The sequence below is a fragment of the Oncorhynchus keta genome, chromosome 1 (assembly GCF_023373465.1).
Source record: "Oncorhynchus keta strain PuntledgeMale-10-30-2019 chromosome 1, Oket_V2, whole genome shotgun sequence".
Classification (NCBI taxonomy): Eukaryota; Metazoa; Chordata; class Actinopteri; order Salmoniformes; family Salmonidae; genus Oncorhynchus; species Oncorhynchus keta.
Window position 1 is genome coordinate 78,518,133 of NC_068421.1, and position 22,151 is coordinate 78,540,283.

Genomic DNA, 22,151 nt, shown 5'->3' on the forward strand with positions numbered 1-22,151 from the left:
ACACAGTATTCAATATGAATATCATATCACCACAACCACCAAAAGCCCTGATATGAAATGAAATCTTAACAACAGTGGAGGCATACCTATAAGGTCATAAACATATAGCCTATAGGCCCCTCAAACTCAACTCTGGACCTCCAATCCAGTTCCACTGCATTTTCCCATTGTTCCTCCCTAATCAGGGACTGGTTTAGGTGGATGCAGTAAATGATCAATTACAACAGAAGACCAGCAGGCTCTGGGCCTCGTAGGGTAAGAGTTGAATCAAATCAAATACCCTTACTATAAGCCTAACACTCAATGCACAGACCCATATTCACTATAGTGGACTTAACTGCCAAATGGCAGATTTTAACACACACACATAGCCCACTAGGGAGCAAGAAATACTATACTGTCAAGCTAATCAGGCTAAATTGTGAAAGACTCCAGCCACCCTAGCCATAGAATGTTCTCTCTGCTATCGCACAGCAAGCGGTACCAGAGCGCCATGTCTAGGTCCAAGACGCTTCTAAACAGCTTCTACCCCCGAGCCATAAGACTCCTGAACATCTAATCAAATGACTACCCAGACTATTTGCATTGCACCCCCCGCCCCACGCATAGTCACTTTAATAACTCTGCATGTACATATTACCTCAATTACCTTGACTAACCGGTGCCCCCGCACATTGACTCTGTACCGGTACCCCCTGTATATAGCCTTGCTATTGTTGTTATACTGCTGCTCTTTAAGTATTTGTTACTTTTATTTGTTACTTTTTGGGGGGTATTTTCTTAACTTATTTGGGACTGGGGGGCAGTATTGAGTAGCTTGGATGAATAAGGTGCCCAGAGTAAACTGCCTGCTACTCAGGCCCAGAAGCTACAATATGCATATAATTAGTAGGTTTGGATAGAAAACACTCTGAAGTTTCTAAACTGTTTCAATGATGTCTGTGAGTATGACAGAACTCATATGGCAGGCAAAAACCTGAGAAACAATCCAACCAGGAAGTGGGAAATCTGAGGTTTGTAGTTTATCCAGAGTCTATGGGGTCATATTGCACTTCCCAAGGCTTCCACTAGATGTCAACAGTCTTTAGAACCTTGTTTCAGGCTTCTACTATGACGGGGGAGGGAATAAGAGCTGTTTGAACCAGGGGTCTGGCAGAATGCCATGAGCTAAGTCACGCGCGCGGCCGTGAGAGCGAGCTTTGTTCCCTTTAATTTCTAAAGACAAAGGAATTGTCCGGTTGGAATATTATTGAAGATTTCTGATAAAAACATCCTAAAGATTGATTATATGCATCGTTTGACATGTTTCTATGAACTGTATTGGAACTGTTTTGACTTTTCGTCTGGACTAAGTGCCTGCGCCTTGTGAATTTGGATTTGTGAACTAAACGTGCAAACAAAAAGGAGGTATTTGTTCATAAATGATGGACTTTATCGAACAAAACAAACATTAATTGTGGAACTGGGGTCCTGGGAGTGCATTCCGATGAAGATCATCAAAGGTAAGTGAATATTTCTAATGCTATTTCTGAGTTTTGTGACACCTCTCCTTGGTTGAAAAATGGCTGTATGTTTTTCTGTGGCTAGGCGCTGACCTAACATAATTTAATTTGGCGCCCTGCAATTTCACTGGCTGTTGGCGAGGTGGGACGCCCACATATCCCAGAGAAGTTAAAACTGCATTGTTGGTTAAGGGCTTGTAAGTAAGCATTTCACTGTAAGGTCTACATCTGTTGTATTCGGCGCATGTGACAAATACAATTTGATTTGATGCGTGCATGTGTGTGCGCTCTAGTGTGTGTGTGTGTGTGCACACATGCCTGTGTGTATGTGTAGGTTTAGAAGGGTATCCATTCAGTCTCAGTACTGATTTGGCTCAGTGTGCTACAAGCTGGTGTTTCATCTGGATAAGAAACACACTTTAATGACTTACTAGAATAGAGAAAATAAGAGAGAGAGAGACTGAGAGAATGTGTTATGTTTACTGTTAATTTTTTATTGTTTATTTCACTGTTGTTTATTATCTATTTCACTTGCTTTGGCAATGTAAACATTGGTTTCTCATGCCAATAAAGCCCTTTGAATTGGGAAACAGATGTGTACATTGCCAAAGCAAGTGAAATAGATAATAAACAACAGTGAAATAAACAAAGAATTACACTCACAAATGGTTGATGCTGGACCAGGGATAGGAAACTCCAGTCATCAGGTGCCTGATTGGTGTCACACTTTTCCCCCAAGCCCCAGCTAACACACCTGACTCAATAATCAACTAATCATGATCTTCAGTTTAGAATGCAATTTGTTTAATCAGCTGTGTTTGCTAGAGATGGGGAAAGGAGTTTCCCATCCTTGTGCTAGAAGTTTATTTACCATGAGAGCGATTGGTGGACCAGGATTAGTTTATTTATGTAGCGCTACTGCCCCCTGCTGACAGATATAGATATCACTTATTGGAGCAGTAGTTTCCTGTTATCAACAGCAGGTAGCGATAGCTAATATGAGCAGGAAGCTACAATCACAGTAGTGGCTCATGCTGCAGTACAAAGGTAGCAAGACATTGACAATGCAGCCTCTCTAACACACATGACTATGCAAACGAGCACATACACATATACTTAATCGCTCTCTCATTTCAATTTAAGGGGCTTTATTGGCATGGGAAACATGTTTAAATAAACAATAAAAAATGAACAGTAAACATTATACTCCCAAAAGTTCCAAAAGAATAAAGACATTCCAAATATCTCTCTCTCTCTCTCTCTCTCTCTCTCTCTCTCTCTCTCTCTCTCTCTCTCTCTCTCTCTCTCTCTCTCTCTCTCTCTCTCTCTCTCTCTCTCTCTCTCTCTCTCTGTGCATGCTGGGTGTTTTGGAGTTTGAGTGTTTGGTGTGGAAAGCTCTATCCTAACTAACTTTCTTGATTCTATTCTTTTCTTTACATGTTATTTTCTATGGTGGAGGGTTAATGCAATATTTGTTTTTAGCGGTATCCAAAGTTTCTTTTTTCAAAGTTAGGGTGGAAGAGGACAGAGTAACGTTCAAGGTATAGTGTGCGCAATGGCTTCTCAGCCTAGTGCGCAGGAGACGCTGTCGATTCAGCATGGTTTCAGGTGTGTTCCTGAGAACGGAGTTAAGGTGGAGGAGGTTCTGCTCGCGGTCGGTGAACAGGTAGGAGCTGAGTTTATACATTCTGCTTCTAGAATGAACAAGGCTGTGGTTGTGTTCATGAAAAGGGCTAATTTGGTCGGTAGGCTAATTGCTAGCGGAATATTTGTAAGGGATGTGTTGGTGTCAATTTCACCTCTCTCTACCCCTTCAACAAGAGTTGTAGTGGCAAATTTGCCTCCGTTTATTACGGATGATCAAATTAGGAAAGAGCTGAGTCGTTTTGGTAAGTTTGCTAGCGGTTTCCGTGTACTGTCAGCAGGTTTTCAGGCAGATGCCGTTAAGCACGTTGTTTCATTCAGGAGGCAAGTGTTTATGTTTCTGAACAATAATGAGCAACAGCTAAATGTGCATTTTAAAGTGAGGCATGGGGAAGGGCTCTATGCAGGTTTTGCCAGCACAGATAGTCTACGGTGTTTTGAATGTGGGGATTTGGGGCACAAGAGCTTTGCGTGCCCACATAAAGGCCATAGACAAGGGGAGGGTACGAGCGCAAGGGGGGGAAATCGAGGTCAAAATGCAGACAGCAGAGGCTGGGCCTAGTCAGTCTAGAGATGGTGGTGTAGATGAGGCTGGGTCTAGTCAGGCTAGAGATGGTGGAGAAGCAGAGGCTGGGTCTAGTCAGGCTAGAGATGGTGGGGTAGCTGAGGCTGGGCCTAGACATGCTATGGAGGGTGGTATAGCTGAGGCTGGCCCTAGTCATGCTATGGAGGGTGTTGTAGCTGAGGCTGGCCCTAGTCATGCTATGGAGGGTGGTGTAGCTGAGGCTGGCCCTAGTCATGCTATGGAGGGTGTTGTAGCTGAGGCTGGCCCTAGTCATGCTATGGAGGGTGGTGTAGCTGAGGCTGGCCCTAGTCATGCTATGGAGGGTGGTGTAGCTGAGGCTGGCCCTAGTCATGCTATGGAGGGTGGTGTAGCTGAGGCTGGCCCTAGTCATGCTATGGAGGGTGGAGCTGAGGCTGGCCCTAGTCATGCTATGGAGGGTGGTGTAGCTGAGGCTGGCCCTAGTCATGCTATGGAGGGTGGTGCAGATGATACTGCGTCTAGTCAGGTTATTCTAGTGGATGAGGAGAGTATAGTGGGGAAGTGTAAGAGATTAGGAGAGGAGGAGGAGGGTGTCAAGAGGAAAAAGAAAAGGGTGTGGACAAAGGCACCATGGAAATGTTGCCTGTTGCTGTGGGTGAGGCCCTAACCAGAGAGAAAGGGCAGGTGGTCAGGGTGGGAGATAGAGAAGAGGAGGAAAGTGAGTCTGAGGAAGAGGATGAGGAGGTATTTTTTCAGACTCCTCTTCAATTGGCCCGGAGCTGACAGCCAGTCAACCAGAGGGGTCTAAGTACACGTTGAGAGAACTGACAAGGTTCCTGAATGAGACTAAGGGGAAAAAAGTTAATCTTGAGGCTTTTTTTTTTCTGATCCTACACAGTTTGTAAGATCAGTACAACATGCTATGAGAAATGAGGGGCATGGTGTCCTCTCACCCAAGAAACGGTTTAGGTTGAGGAAGTGGGTCACAACAGTGCGTAAAGGTTTACCTTCCAGACACTGTTTAAATGTTTAATTTCTTACTGACACTGGGGCTTTTTGAGCTTTGCTATTGGTCTATTTCTCTGCTGGCTTTTCTCCCACTTCTTATGGAGACGCTTCGGGTAGGCTCGCTCAATATAAATGGCGCCAGAGATGCGGGAAAGATGAGTGTGTTGAGTGAATATGTAAAACATAAACAAGTACAGGTGTTGTTTCTGCAGGAGACGCATAGTGATGTGGTGAATGAAGTTGATTGGGGGCTCTGGTGGAAAGGGGCAAGTGTGTTGAGCCATGGGACAAATCTTAGTGCAGGGGTGGCAGTCCTTTTTGCACCGGGTCTGGCTGTAAAAATTTGCTCCTCAAAGGAGGTGTGTAGGGTAGGTTGCTTGTTGTTAAAGCAGAAATTAACAACATGTGTTTTGTCTTTGTAAATGTGTATGCGCCTAACACAGGGAGAGAAAGAGGGGTTCTATTTGGGAGTCATAGACAGGAACTCTCACAAGTAGCGCCTGAGGAGACGCTGGTGATCGGAGGTGACTGGAACTGTACAATGGATTTTACAAAAGACAGAAATGGGGAAGAGCCTCATTCAGTGTCAGTGGGAGTGTTAAGGGACATCTTTAATCAGTTTGACCTAGTGGATGTTTGGAGAACTAAACATCCAAACACAAGACAGTATACGTGGGTGAAGGTGTTTGGGGCTAGGGTGAGTGCAGCTCGACTTGATCGTTTTTACATGTCCAGGAATCAGAGCAATAGGCTTCTGGGTGCTACCATTCTCCCAGTGGGGTTTTCGGATCACCACATAACCATGGCTCGGCTGTCTATTTCACCAGGGCCCCGGCAGGCATCTTATTGGAAGTTCAATGTAAAGCTCTTACAAGATGCCACTTTTTGCTCAGGTTTCCAGACTTTTTGGGAAAGATGGGGGCAGCGAAGAGAGGAGTATGAGTCTCTTGAGTCAGTGGTGGGATGTGGGGAAAGTGAAAATTCGGCTTTTCTGTCAACAGTACACAGCTCTCTCATCCTCAGAGGCTAGGAGAGTGTTGGGGGAACTAGAGCGGTGTATTAGTGAGATGGAGGTAGAGATGGTGGGGCAAGGCAATGTAGGCCTCCAGGCTAATTTAGCCGAATTACGTAGGGACCTGGGCAGTTTTTTCCAGGTTAAAGCAAAGGGAGCACTTGTAAGAGCTAGGTTCTCCATGCTCAAGGAGATGGATGCTCCAAGCTCCTCTTTCTTTAGTTTGGAAAGACAGAGCAGTGAAGCCAAGGGTATGCATTGTCTACGGCTGTCTGATGGGCGGGTGACCTCTGTGGTGGGGGAGATGCGGGAGCGGACTGTGGAGTTTTATACTGAATTGTATAGGGCAGAAATGTGTGATCCTATGTGTGCTCAGGTCTTGTTCGCAGGACTCCCTAAGCTCTCTCGGGCACAGAGGGATGAAATGGACATTCCTCTGTTGTCACATGAACTGGCAGAGGCAGTAACCCAGATGTCCCCCGGTCGTGCACCCGGGGTTGATGGACTTCCAGTGGAATTTTACAAAAAATTCTGGGGAACAATTGGACAGGATTTCTTTTCCGTGTTGCGAGAATGCGTCGGGGTAGGAGAGTTGCCGATGAGCTGCCGTCGGGCGGCTCTGACTCTCCTGCCCAAAAAAAAAAAAAGGGGACTTGTGTGAACTTAAGAACTGGAGGCCTGTGGCATTACTCTGTGCGGACTACAAGATTTTTGCCAAGGTCCTCTCTAACAGACTGAAGTCCCATCTGGACTCTATAATACACAAGGACCAGACATATTGTGTACCGGGACGCTCAATCACGGACAACTTGTTCTTGATTAGGGACATGTTGGACTTGTCGAGAGGTTCTAATGTGAACTTTGGACTGGTCTCTTTAGATCAAGAGAAGGCTTTTGATAGAGTGGATCATGAGTATCTGTTTAATGTGATGTTTGTTTGGTTTGGGAAGAGTTTTGTGACCTGTGTGAAGCTGTTGTATGCTGGGGCGTCATGTATGGTTAAGGTGGGAGGGGGCTCAGTAGGCCAGTCTGGGTGAGACTGGGCATTAGAGGGCATCCTTGTCTATCTGGGCAGCTGTACACACTAGCCATTGAGCCTTTTTTAGGACTGCTACGCAGGAGACTGCGGGGAGTGTGCTGGACAGGCATGGATGTGGTGACAGGAATTGCAGTCTCAGCATATGCAGATGATGTTTCTGTGATGGTCAGGGATGGGCAAGATATGCAGGAACTAGAGACCAGTCTGAAGGTGTATGAGGGAGCTTCATCAGCTAAGGTAAACTGGGGAAAGAGCAAAGCTCTGTTATGTGGGGCATGGGGGGATAGGGCTCCTCCTCTGCTTCCAGGGGGTTTGCAGTGGGGTTGTGAAGGGCTTAAAGTGTTGGGGGTGTACCTGGGCTCGGAGAGGTGGGTCAGCAAGAACTGGGAGGGGCTGACACAGGCAGTGGTGTCAAGACTGGCCAGGTGGAGGTGGCTCCTGTCCCAAGTGTCATATAGAGGGAGGGTGCTGATAATCAACAACCTGGTGGCATCTTCCTTGTGGCATAAACTGGCTGTCCTCAACCCCCCCGCCGGTCTGCTTGCAGACCTGCAACGCAAGCTGGTGGACTTTTTTTGGTCGGGACATCACTGGCTGAAGGCAGCAGTTTTGTACATGACCGTCCACGAAGGAGGACAGGGCCTGGTGGAACTGGAGAGCAGGATGGCTGCTTTCCGACTAAAGGCAGTGCAGAGACTGCTGTACCACACTGATGTTGGCTGGAGGGAACCAGCATGCGCGCTGCTGAGGAGAGCTGGCGGATTAGGGTTGGACCGGCAGCTGTTCCTCATGAAGCTGGAGAGGCTGAGTACAGCAGGTCTCTCAGAGTTTTACTCTGCGGTGCTGAGGGCCTGGCAGCTGCTAAGGCCCACACGAGAAGGGGGTGTGGAGCCTGGGCAGTGGGTGTGGGAGGAGCCCATCTTCCACAACCCAGCCATCCCTTTGAGATCGGTTCAGTCGGCCACCCTGCAGAGGCAACTGATGGCAGGGGGTTTACAAAGGCTGGGTGACCTGAGACTGCTGGGAGAGGAGGGGTGGAAAACCCCGGAGGTCTTGGCGCAACAAACAGGAATAACGTCTCTTAGGCTGCTGAAGAGATTCCTGGAGGAGGTCCAGGAGGCACTGTCTGAGCCGGTAAGGGGGTGTTTGAGAGGCCAAAGGGAGAGGGGCCACCAATGTTCCCGCCACTGCAGGTGACGGCAGAGACTGGAGACTGGCAAGGGGGTCTGGAGGACTTGTTAGATTTTAACACTCCGAGCCTGGGGGAGTTTGAGGGGGTGGGAGGTAAAGCCCTCTACAACCTCTGTGTTAAGGTGAGGAGCATTAGAAGCCTAACAGGATTGAAGGCACATCAGTGGCAGGGGGTATGTGGGGCGGAGAGTATGGTGGGTTTTAGATGGAGGGCGCTCTACAAACCCCCAGTACCAAAGAGGTCAGGGGACCTCCAGTGGAGGGTTCTTCATGGAGCCCTGGCCACTAACAGCTGGTTGGCACGGGTTGATCCGGGAATTGGGCAGGGGTGTCCTTTCTGTCAAATGAAAGAAACTGTAATTCATGTGTTTTCTGTGTGCACCAGGTTAATGCCATTAATGTCTCTGTTGGAATGTCTGTGTGACAGGTTGGGGGTGGTTTTTGCTGTTGGGATGTTTATAATGGGATACAGGTATTCGAGTAAGGAGAAAGAAAAATGTGTTTTGTTGAATTTTCTGTTTGCTCAGGCAAAGTTAGCTATTTGGCTAACAAGGAGGAACAGGGTCAAAGGTGGGGGATAACAGACCCTTTACTACTGTTTAATGGGATGGTCTCTGCGCGCCTTAGGGTTGAGTTTGAGTTCTATAAAATTATCAAATGTGTGGAGATGTTTGAGGACATATGGTGTGTTGGGGGCTGTCTGTATTGCTGGGGAAGATGTTTTGGATATACGGTTGTAGGAGAGGGTTTTTGTGTATTTTTATTTATTTATTTTTTTTATTTATTTTAGGAGTGGGGGGTGAGTTTTAAATGAATTAAGAATGTTTCAATAAAGCAAGACCAAAAGTCTCTCTCTCTCTCTCTCTCTCATATATGGGATAGTTAAATCGGGACCTTAGGAGATCCAACCATGTGCTGCAGGTGTATGAATGTGCGTGTAATCATTCAAATTTTATTTGTCACATACACATGGTTAGCAGATGTTCATGCCAGGTGCTTGTGCTTCTAGTTCCGACAATGCAGTAATAACCAACAAGTAATCTAACTAACAAATCCAAAACTACTGTCTTATACACAGTGTAAGGGGATAAAGAATATGTACATAAAGATATATGAATGAGTGATGGTACAGAGCAGCATAGGCAAGATACAGTAGATGGTATCGAGTACAGTATATACATTTGAGATGAGTATGTAAACAAAGTGGCATCGTGTGGCTAGTGATACATGTATTACGTAAGGATGCAGTCGATATAGAGTACAGTATATACGTATGCATATGAGATGAATAATGTAGGGTATGTAACATTATATTAGGTAGCATTGTAGAACTTCCGCGCCGACAGAGATGGCTTTCGGAAACTATGCATTTTTTTTTTTTTTTTTTACGTGTTATTTCTTACATTAGTACCCCAGGTCATCTTAGGTTTCATTACATACAGTCGAGAAGAACTACTGAATATAAGATCAGCCAACTCACCATCAGTACGACCAAGAATATGATTTTACGCGGATCCTGTGTTCTGCCTTTCAACCAGGACAACGGAATGGATCCCATGCGGCGACCCAAAAAACGACTCCGTAAAAGAGGGAAACGAGGCGGTCTTCTGGTCAGACTGAGACGGGCACATCGACCACTCCCTAGCATTCTTCTCGCCAATGTCCAGTCTCTTGACAACAAGGTTGATGAAATCTAAGGGTAGCATTCCAGAGGGACATCAGAGACTGTAACGTTCTTTGCTTCACGGAAACATGGCTCACTGGAGAGACTCTATCGGAGGCGGTGCAGCCAGCGGGTTTCTCCACGCATCGTGCCGACAGAAACAAACATCTTTCTGGTAAGAAGAGGGGCGGGGCGATGCCTCATGGCTAACGAGACATGGTGTGATGAAAGAAACATACAGAACTCAAATCCTGTTCACCTGATTTAGAATTCTCACAATCAAATGTCGACCGCATTATCTACCAAGAGAATTGTCTTCGATTATAATCACAGCCGTATATATTCCCCCCCAAGCAGACACATCGATGGCTCTGAACGAACTTTATTTGACTCTTTGCAAACTGAATCCATTTATCCGGAGGCTGCATTCATTGTAGCTGGGAATTTTAACAAGGCTAATCTGAAAACAAGACTCCCTAAATTTTATCAGCATATCGATTGCGAAACCAGGGGTGGAAAAACCTTGGATCATTGTTACTCTAACTTCTGCGACGCATATAAGGCCCTGCCCCGCCCTCCTTAGGGAAAAGCTGACCACGACTCCATTTGGTTGATCCCTGCCTACAGACAGAAACTAAAACAAGAAGCTCCCACGCTGAGGTCTGTCCAACGCTGGTCCGACCAAGATGACTCCACACTCCAAGACTGCTTCCATCACGTGGACTGGGATATGTTTCGTTTAGATAACAACATTGACGAATGCTGATTCGAGTTCATTAGAACGTGCAGAAGATGTCGTCCCATAGCAACGATTAAAACATTCCCTAACCAGAAACCGTGATTGATGGCAGCATTCGTGAAACTGAAAGCAACCACTGCTTTTAATCAGGGCAAGGTGACTGGTAACATGACCGAATACAAACAGTGCAGCTATTTCTTCCGCAAGGCTATCAAACAAGCTGTAGTATAGAGACAAAGTAGAATGTGTGTCCAAATGCAATTGGCCTAGCGTCGTCCGGGTTAGGGAGGGTTTGGCAGGGACATCCTTGTCCCATCGCGCACCAGCGACTCCTGTGGTGGGCCGGGCGCAATGCACGCTAACCAAGGTTGCCTGCCAGGTGTTTCCTCCGACACATTGGTGCGGCTGGCTTCCGGGTTGGATGCGCGCTGTGTTAAGAAGCAGTGAGGCTTGGTTGGGTTGTGTATCGGAGGACGCATTGACTTTCGACCTTTGTCTCTCCCGAGCCCGTACGGGAGTTGTAGTGATGAGACAAGATTGTCTGCTAACAATTGGATTCCATGAAATTGGGGAGAAAAAGGGGTAAAAAATGTATTTACATTTTTTTTTTTTAAGTTCCCCCTTCTGACTGATGCTGATTGTCTGTGTAGATTAGAAGCAGACTATAGATTACAAGCAGACTATTGATTGTAGAATTAGACTGTAGATTGTAGAAGCAGATTGTAGATTGTAGAAGCAGACTATTGATTGTAGAATTAGACTGTAGATTGTAGAAGCAGACTGTAGATTGTAGAAGCATATTGTAGATTGTAGAAGCATATTGTAGATTGTAGAAGCAGACAGTTGTTTAGAAGCAGATTGTAGTTTAGAAGCAGACAGTTGTTTAGAAGCAGATTGTAGATTGTAGAAGCAGACTGTAGATTGTAGAAGCATATTGTAGATTGTAGAAGCATATTGTAGATTTTAGAAGCATATTGTAGATTGTAGAAGCAGATTGTAGATTGTAGAAGCAGATTGTAGTTTAGAAGCAGACAGTTGTTTAGAAGCAGATTGTAGATTGTAGAAGCAGATTGTAGTTTAGAAGCAGACAGTTGTTTAGAAGCAGATTGTAGATTGTAGAAGCAGATTGTAGTTTAGAAGCAGACAGTTGTTTAGAAGCAGATTGTAGATTGTAGAAGCAGACTGTAGATTGTAGAAGCAGATTGTAGATTGTAGTTTAGAAGCAGACAGTTGTTTAGAAGCAGATTGTAGTTTAGAAGCAGACTTGTTTAGAAGCAGATTGTAGATTGTAGAAGCAGATTGTAGTTTAGAAGCAGACAGTTGTTTAGAAGCAGACAGTAGTTTAGAAGCAGATTGTAGATTAGAAGCAGACAGTTGTTTAGAAGCAGATTGTAGATTGTAGAAGCAGACTGTAGATTGTAGAAGCAGATTGTAGTTTAGAAGCAGACAGTTGTTCAGAAGCAGACAGTTGTTCAGAAGAAGATTGTAGTTTAGAAGCAGACAGTTGTTTAGAAGCAGATTGTAGAAGCAGACTGTAGATTGTAGAAGCATATTGTAGATTGTAGAAGCATATTGTAGATTGTAGAAGCAGATTGTAGTTTAGAAGCAGACTGGAGATTAGAAGCAGACTGGAGATTAGAAGCAGACTGGAGATTAGAAGCAGACTGGAGATTAGAAGCAGACTGTAGATTATAGAAGCAGACTGTAGATTGTAGAAGCAAAATGTAGATTAGAAGCAGACTGTAGATTAGAAGCAGACTGTAGATTGTAGAAGCAGACTGTAGATTAGAAGCAGACTGTAGATTAGAAGCAGACTTTAGATTATAGAAGCAGACTGTAGATTGTAGAAGCAGACTGTAGATTGTAGAAGCAGACTGTAGATTAGAGGCAGACTGTAGATTAGAGGCAGACTGTAGATTAGAGGCAGACTGTAGATTAGAGGCAGACTGTAGATTAGAGGCAGACTGTAGATTAGAGGCAGACTGTAGATTAGAAGCAGACTGTAGATTAGAAGCAGACTGTAGATTGTAGAAGCAGACTGTAGATTGTAGAAGCAGACTGTAGATTGTAGAAGCAGACTGTAGATTGTAGAAGCAGACTGTAGATTGTAGAAGCAGACTGTAGATTGTAGAAGCAGACTGTAGATTGTAGAAGCAGACTGTAGATTGTAGAAGCAGACTGTAGATTGTAGAAGCAGATTGTAGATTGTAGAAGCAGACTGTAGATTGTAGAAGCAGATTGTAGTTTAGAAGCAGACAGTTGTTTAGAAGCAGATTGTAGAAGCAGACTGTAGATTGTAGAAGCAGACTGTAGATTGTAGAAGCAGACTGTAGATTAGAGGCAGACTGTAGATTGTAGAAGCAGACTGTAGATTGTAGAAGCAGACTGTAGATTGTAGAAGCAGACTGTAGATTGTAGAAGCAGACTGTAGATTGTAGAAGCAGACTGTAGATTGTAGAAGCAGACTGTAGATTGTAGAAGCAGACTGTAGATTGTAGAAGCAGACTGTAGAAGCAGACTGTAGATTGTAGAAGCAGAAGCCTTTAGCCCAGCAACCATACCAAAATGCAGCGCTCAATACACTAACATCACTTGTTAGTGCAAGGACAGCTCATGGGAAGTCAAATCTACTGCTAGAGTAGAAAGTGGTAGAGAAGGATAGTGATTTTGCTTATAACAGATCTTTGTCATTTCATTACAAGGTCTGCAAAATACACATTTCATTTGCTCCAAATATTTGCTGACTGGTTATGAACGTGTTATTATAAATTAGACATAGAAGGGACAGGGACATTGACCTCAGGACACAGTCTTTTAAAATGACAACCCACATGAAACAGTCAATACAATGCTCTCTCATCCATCATGTCAATTCCATCTTACGAATGCCTGAGTCGTCTGTCTGGTTTAAGCGTAAGCCTTGTCCCTCCCGTAGGTGTGTTTAACCTCTTTTGGGCTACCTAAATTACTACTGAAAGCTGAAGTGGGAGGTCTATCTCTTTTTCCAATTTTCCTGGATGTATTTCAGGATAATGTTTTGTGGATGGAAACATCTGATGCAATTACGGATGATTTTATTTCTGGGTTTCCCAGAAAATGTCAAGCTGATGCCACAATCTGCGAGACAACGCACCATAATTGGGGTGAGTTTAGTGAAAGGGACATGAGATTGAACGCATTGGGATGAACAGCTTAGAAGGTGACTGTATTTATGACAACATGGGAATCAATAGGAATCGATAGAAAGTGAATGTAAGGTTTCATTTAGCCTACCTGGAGACTTTTATCTCCCTCACCAACTTCAAACATCTGCTATCTGAGCAGCTAACCGATCGCTGCAGCTGTACATAGTCCATCGGTAAATAGCCCACCCAATTTACCTACCTCATCCCCATACTGTTTTTATTTATTTACTTTTCTGCTCTTTTGCACACCAATATCTCTATCTGTACATGACCATCTGATCATTTATCACTCCAGTGTTAATCTGCAAAATTGTAGTTATTCGCCTACCTCCTCATGCCTTTTGCACACAATGTATATAGACTCTTTTTGTTTTCTTTTTTTCTACTGTGTTATTGACTTGTTTATTGTTTACTCCATGTGTAACTCTGTGTTGCTGTCTGTTCACACTGCTATGCTTTATCTTGGACAAGTCGCAGTTGTAAATGAAAACTTGTTCTCAACTAGCCTGCCTGGTTAAATAAAGGTGAAATAAAATAAAATAAAATAATGACCTAATGAACATAGGACATAACAAGATCTCTCTCTCTTTCTCTCTCACGCACACTCACACACACTCATGCACCCACACACACACACACGCACTCACACACACACACCCACAAGTATGTTGGTTATATTGATTTATTTCTGTACTGTTTATGTCCTCGAGTCTCTGTTCCGGCTACACTCTCTAACTCAGTGTGGCTTCTCTCAAGTGACAGGCACACCTGTGGCATGAAGGAAGAGGGGAGTTGTGCTAGACCAAGTGTGTATGCAGTGCGTGTGTGTGGCTAATTATATATATGTGTGTGTGTGTGTGTGTGTGGCTAATTATGTGTGTGTGTGGCTAATTATGTGTGTGTGTGTGTGTGTGTGTGTGTGTGTGTGTAGCCCCAGACGTGACAGACACACTCAGGCATGAGGTCTATTTGCTTCCAGCAGCTCACAGAGCAGGACCCTGCCAACCTCCTCTGCCCCACTGAGCTACTCATCTGTGCTTTTGCGTGTGTGTGAAAGTACATGTGTGTGTGAAAGTACACGTGTGTGTGTGCTGTATCCTCGCTGCTCCTCTCAGCTCTCTTCTCTGTGTGTCATGTATCATTAGTGCTGGCTGTACTGAGTGATGAGTCATTGCAGTTCTTTCCTCCCTGACCAAAGTAAGGGTCAAGACAGAGAGCCAAGCCTCACACACTGCTGCCTCAGAACAGCTTTCCTCATACTGAACATAATCTATTAGATATGTGCCTCTCACAATTAACTCTATAACCACTCACACATAATACACACACAGTGCTGTCCTTCAGTTTGGATAGTTATGTCTTGCCAACCCCAAACCCACTGTATTCTCAGTCCATATATCTAACATGCCAATAATTGTAAGGGATTTCCTCCTCCTCTTCCGAAGAGGAGAGGCGAAAAGGATCAGAGGACCAATATGCGGCGTGGTAAGTGTCCATGGTTCTTTTAATACGTAAATGTACACATGAACAACTGAATACAAAAACAAGAAACGTGAAAACCCCAAACAGTCCTATCTGGTGCAAACACAGAGACAGGAACAATCACCCACAAACACACAGTGAAACCCAGGCTACCTAAGTATGATTCTCAATCAGAGACAACTAATGACACCTGCCTCTGATTGAGAACCATACTAGGCCGAAACATAGAAATACCCAAATCATAGAAAAACAAACAGACTGCCCACCCAACTCACGCCCTGACCATACTAAATAATGACAAAACAAAGGAAATAAAGGTCAGAACGTGACAATAATAAACCATTAGCACAGTAACTGTGTGCTGATCCCAGAATAATGACAGCACAGTAACTGTGTGCTGATCCCAGAATAATGACAGCACAGTAACTGTGCTGATCCCAGAATAATGACAGCACAGTAACTGTGCTGATCCCAGAATAATGGCAGCACAGTAACTGATCCCAGAATAATGACAGCACAGTAACTGTGTGCTGATCCCAGAATAATGACAGCACAGTAACTGTGTGCTGATCCCAGAATAATGACAGCATAGTAACTGATCCCAGAACATTGACAGACGGGTTACAGTACTGTTTAGGAACAAAACACACTCTGTCTGTGTTTGATACTGTACTGTTTAGTTGGCCATTCTCTGATGACTCCAGGAACAATGTGTAGCTCTGTCTGTGTATGATACTGTATAGGTCCTGTTTCTGTCTTGTCTAAATGGCTGTTTTAGAGACTGCTGTAATTGCATTCCTTTCGCTCAATAGGAACTACAAATACCCAGAAGAGGGGAGGAGAAAAGGAGTGTAAAAGTGCTATTCTTCTGATCTCAACTCTGATTCTTGAGAACACGACTGGAAAGAACAGAATTGTAACAAAAGATTAGTCATCGAAATAAGAGAAGGAGGTAGAGAATGAGAGTAGTGAGATTTAGAAAAGGGAAAAGGAAGGGAGAGAGGACGCAAACATGACAAGCAGACTAGTGTTTTTCGTGTGTGAGAGGAGAGAGAAAGAGAGAAAGAGAGAGAAAGAGATAGATACATCTAGATAGAGAGAGAGAGAAAAATACATCTAGATAGAGAGAAAAATACATCTAGACAGAGAGAAAGAGAGAAAGTGTGTGCGAGTGGGACTCTTGTAATGTGGGGATCGTCCATCTCTCATTATGTCATACAGTAAATGAAACATTCCGTTTGCAACAGATCCTGTTGATCATACTGCCATCACATTGATCCCTGTGGCTGTGGAGTGTTTGACCCTGCATTGACCTTGTAAGTTATGTGTGTGTGCATTTGCAAATGGTGCAGTCAGAGTGGTCAGGAGGTATTGATCAGTGCAGCTCATGTGATGACTGTAAGTGAGTCAGACTCCTGTGCTACCCTGTAGGTCTGTCTGTCTGTGCCAACACCAAGATCAATAGTGGCACCAATGGGTTGCCTCTGTTGCCAGACACACCAGTTATGTCAGCTACCTCTCTTCCAGAGCAAGCGCTTCCATTAAACAGGAAGAAACAGTATCCTTTACACATCATCATCATACACCAGAACTAACATTATCTCATATCAAGCTTTATTGGTCAGAGATGTCAGTACTTCATTTCCACAGGGCATTTGGTCTGGCTTTTGGTCCAGAACAAATACTCCCTGTTCATCTCCTCCATGTCATAAATCAGGCCAAGGAGATTCGTCTTCTTACTGACTAACATGTTGGGGCTCATTTAGGCTCTAAGATGAGCGCATGGTGCTAGGCAGAGGTTACAGTACAGTGCCTTGCGAAAGTATTCGGCCCCCTTGAACTTTGCGACCTTTTGCCACATTTCAGGCTTCAAACATAGATATAAAACTGTATTATTTTGTGAAGAATCAACAACAAGTGGGACACAATCATGAAGTGGAACGACATTCATTGGATATTTTTTAACAAATCAACAACTTTTTTAACAAATCAAAAACTGAAAAATTGGGCGTGCAAAATTATTCAGCCCCCTTAAGTTAATACTTTGTAGTGCCACTTTTTGCTGCGATTACAGCTGTAAGTCGCTTGGGGTATGTCTCTATCAGTTTTGCACATCGAGAGACTGACATTTTTTCCCATTCCTCCTCGCACAACAGCTCGAGCTCAGTGAGGTTGGATGGAGAGCATTTGTGAACAGCAGTTTTCAGTTCTTTCCACAGATTCTCAATTGGATTCAGGTCTGGACTTGGCCATTCTAACACCTGGATATGTTTATTTTTGAACCATTCCATTGTAGATTTTGCTTTATGTTTTGGATCATTGTCTTGTTGGAAGATAAATCTCCGTCCCAGTCTCAGGTCTTTTGCAGACTCCATCAGGTTTTCTTCCAGAATGGTCCTGTATTTGGCTCCATCCATCTTCCCATCAATTTTAACCATCTTCCTTGTCCCTGCTGAAGAAAAGCAGGCCCAAACCATGATGCTGCCACCACCATGTTTGACAGTGGGGATGGTGCATTCAGGGTGATGAACTGTGTTGCTTTTACGCCAAACATAACGTTTTGCATTGTTGCCAAAAAGTTCCATTTTGGTTTCATCTGACCAGAGCACCTTCTTCCACATGTTTGGTGTGTCTCCCGGGTGGCTTGTGGCAAACTTAAAACAACACTTTTTATGGATATCTTTAAGAAATGGCTTTCTTCTTGCCACTCTTCCATAAAGGCCAGATTTGTGCAATATACGACTGATTGTTGTCCTATGGACAGAGTCTCCCACCTCAGCTGTAGATCTCTGCAGTTCATCCAGAGTGATCATGGGCCTCTTGGCTGCATCTCTGATCAGTCTTCTCCTTGTATGAGCTGAAAGTTTAGAGGGACGGCCAGGTCTTGGTAGATTTGCAGTGGTCTGATACTCCTTCCATTTAAATATTATCGTGAGCACAGTGCTCCTTGGGATGTTTAAAGCTTGGGAAATCTTTTTGTATCCAAATCCGGCTTTAAACTTCTTCACAACAGTATCTCGGACCTGCCTGGTGTGTTCCTTGTTCTTCATGAAGGTCTCTGTGCTTTTAACGGACCTCTGAGACTATCACAGTGCAGGTGCATTTATACGGAGACTTGATTACACACAGGTGGATTGTATTTATCATCATTAGTCATTTAGGTCAACATTGGATCATTCAGAGACTCACTGAACTTCTGGAGAGAGTTTGCTGCACTGAAAGTAAAGGGTCTGAATAATTTTGCACGCCCAATTTTTCAGTTTTTGATTTGTTAAAAAAGTTTGAAATATCCAATAAATGTCGTCCCACTTGTTGTTGATTCTTCACAAAAAAATACAGTTTTATATATTTATGTTTGAAGCCTGAAATGTGGCAAAAGGTCGCAAAGTTCAAGGGGGCCGAATACTTTCGCAAGGCACTGTATATAGCTTATAGTTCTCACTGCTTTGCTTGTAAGACTGAGTGGGAGATATATATATATATATATAGAAAACTAGAACTCTCTGTTTGAAGTGCAAAACAGGCTCACTCTCTTTCTCTCTCCCCCCTCCTTTACTTAAAAAAGCTGAAATAAAGGTGCTGACAATGACATGGCAGGATGACAGACCAGGAAGTGATCACTAAGTCATGAAGAGGACATGGACAGGACACACACACACTCACAACTTAGCTCAGTGTTGCTGAGTAAAACCTGCTAACATGTTCTCTCACGCCACCTTATCTACTGCAGACTATAAATCGGTTGTGGAGGAAGTGTTTAGGGTCTAATTGGCTCAGTATCAGGGACATCATCCTCTCCTCCTGTTGTATTCTTCTTATTCGTTGCCAGTCTTAACAATCCTCTTCGTTAGCAGACATAGGGGCTAAGGAAGGGAAATTATGAAAAAGAAAAAGGCAGAACAGATCTGAGAACTAGCTGAGTTGTTCTGTAGCCTCAATAGTATCCCCAGTGGATAATGCATTGTGTACTAGGCATGTCTACCACTATTCAAATAAACAAATACATGCACCAATGCAAATTCCATCTTTGTAACATCTTTATAACATTGCAAAAATCAGAAATATATTTTTAAAATTATTATTTTTTTTTAATATGCAGAAAAGCTGATCCATGCTTTTGTCACATTAAGATTAGATTAGCGTAACGCTCTACTCTCCAGCTACCTGGAAAAGGCTTCAGATATAGCAGCTGTATTTTGCACTAAACTAAACTAGAAACCCCAAAATGTGATCCTATTTCTCCATTGCTAGAATCTCTACACTGGCTTCCTGTTAAGGCTGTGGCTGATTTCACAGATTTACTGCTAACCTACAAAGCATGACATGGACTTGCTCTTATTACTCTCTCTGATTTGGTCCTGCCGTACATACCGACACGTACACTACGGTCACAAGACGCAGGCCTCCTTATTGTTCCTATGATTTCTAAGCAAACAGCTGGAAGCAAGGCTTTCTCCTACAGAGCTCCTATTCTATGGAATGGTCTGCCGATTCATTTGAAACCTTTAAGTTCTTAATGAGGTTGGTTCTATGATTGAGTCTAGTCAGGCCCGGGGATGTGAAGGTGAAAGGCAAGGCACTGGAGTGACTCATCACCCTCTGACTCTATTACTGGGGCTGAGTCACTGGCTTGCTCGCGTTCTCCCATGCCATCCCTAGGAGGGTACATCACATTATCCCAGGCTTTTTCTCTGTAATCAACTTGAGTGTGTTGAGTCACTGACGTAATCTTCCGGACAGGTTTTGCACCCCGTCGTACTCGTGCGGTGGGGATCTTTGTAGGCTATACTTAGCCTTGACTCAGGACCTGGCCATTTCCCTTTGGCCAAGTGGGTGGGGTTATACACTGAGTGTACAAAACATTAACAATACCTTTCTAATATTGTGTTGAACCCCCTTTTTACCCTCAGAACAGCCTCAAATTGTCAGGGCATGGACTCTACAAGGCGTCTAAAGTGTTCCACAGGGATGCTGGCCCATGTTGACTCCAATGCTTCCCACAGTTGTCAAGTTGGCTGAATGTGCTTTGGGTTGTGGATCATTCTTGATAAACACGGGAAACTGTTGAGCGTGAAAAACCCAGCAGCACTGCAGTTCTTGACACAAACCAGTGCGCCTGGCAACTACTACCATACCCCATTCAAAAGCACTTAAATATTTTGTCTTGCCCATTCACCCTCTGAATGGCACACACACATACACAATCCATGTCTCAATGGTCTCAAGACATAAAATCCTTCTTTAACCCGTCTCCTCCCCTGCATCTACACTGGTTGAAGTGGATTTTACTTGTGACATCAATAAGATTCACCTGGTCAGTGGATGTCATGGAAAGAGTTCATAATGTTTTGTACACCCCCTCTGTCCCAGTATCTATGCTGCTGTGGGTCAAGAGTCTGTCCTATCTGGTGTCCTGTGTGATCTTAAAAATCCCTCTAATGCTCCTCTCTCTCTCTCTCTGTCTGTCTGTCTGTCTGTCTGTCTGTCTGTCTGTCTGTCTGTCTGTCTGTCTGTCTGTCTGTCTGTCTGTCTGTCTGTCTGTCTGTCTGTCTGTCTATTTTCCCAGAGGACCTGAGCACTAGAACCATGCCTCAGGACTACCTGGCCTGATGACTCCTAGCTGTCCCTGTCCCCAGTCCACCTGGCTGTGCTGCCAATCTCTCTCTTTCTCTATGGACCTCTTAATGCTTGGCCATGAAAAACCAACTGACATTTACTCCTGAGGTGTTATACTATTGCATCCTATACAACCACTGTGGGTATTATCTGGCTCTGTTGGTCATCTATGAACGTTCAAACGTCTTGAACAGCATTGATTTCTCTGTGGGGTTTTAGGCTGGCGATCTGTATAGCACTTTGATAACTGTTGTTGTAAAATGTGCTTTATAAAATATGTGATTGATTGGTTGAAATGCACACACACATGGTTTATCTTTCTTTCTCTTTCACTCTCTGATTTTCATTCATCTTGTGTTGACTCCACCACCCCAGACAATAAGTAACAGCTGACTGTGTGATGCTGCTAGAAGTAACAATAGAGATGAATGGAGCAGGGAGAAAATGGAAAATCAAAATCTCCTCTCTCTCTCTACTGGTCTCTCTCTCTTCACTGGCCTGTCTCTCTTCACTGGCCTGTCTCTCTTCACTGGCCTGTCTCCCTTCACTGGCCTGTCTCCCTTCACTGGCCTGTCTCTCTTCACTGGCCTCTCAATTCAATTCAAGGGGCTTTATTGGCATGGGAAACGTGTTAACATTGCCAAAGATATTATACAAAAGTGAAATAAACAATAAAAATTAACAGTAAACATTACACATACAGACGTTTCAAAACAATAAAGACATTAAAATGTCATATATATATATATATATATACAGTGTTGTAACAATATACAAATAGTTAAAGTACACAAGGGGAAATAAATAAGCATAAATATGGGTAGTATTTACAATGGTGTTTGTTCCTCACTGGTTGCCCTTTTCTTGTGGCAACAGGTCACAAATCTTGCTGCTGTGATGGCACACTGTGGTATTTCACCCAGTAGATATGGGAGTTTATCCTCTCTCTCTCTCTCTTTCTCTCTCTCGGCTTCCCTCCCTCACTTCACTGGCCTCTCTCTCTTCACTGGCCTCTCTCTCTCTCTCTCTACTGGCATCTCTCTCTTCACTGGCCCCTCTCTCTCTCTTCACTGGCCTTTCTCTCTTCACTGGTCTCTCTCTCTCTCTCTCTCGGCTTCCCTCCCTCACTTCACTGGCCTCTCTCTCTTCACTGGCCTCTCTCTCTCTCTCTACTGGCATCTCTCTCTCTTCACTGGCCTCTCTCTCCACTCCACCTGCCTCTCTCTCTTCACTGCCCTCTCGCTCTCTCTCTCCACTGGCCTCTCTCTCCACTCCACTGGCCTCTCTCTCCACTCCACTGGCCTCTCTCTCTCTCCACTGGCCTCTCTCCACTCCACTGGCCTCCCTCTCTCTCCACTCCACTGGCCTCTCTCCCTCCACTGGCCTCTCTCCACTCCACTGGCCTCTCTCCACTCCACTGGCCTCTCTCTCCACTCCACTGGCCTCTCTCTCCACTCCACTGGCCTCTCTCCCACTCCACTGGCCTCTCTCTCCACTCCACTGGCCTCTCTCCCTCCACTGGCCTC

General features: G+C 44.4%; 1 pseudogene; it reads left to right on the forward strand.

The window, feature by feature from the left end:
- Nucleotides 1–3,041: 3,041 nt before the first annotated feature.
- Nucleotides 3,042–22,151, forward strand: part of LOC118393447 (NAD-dependent protein deacylase sirtuin-5, mitochondrial-like) — a 34,861-nt pseudogene continuing 15,751 nt past the window's right edge.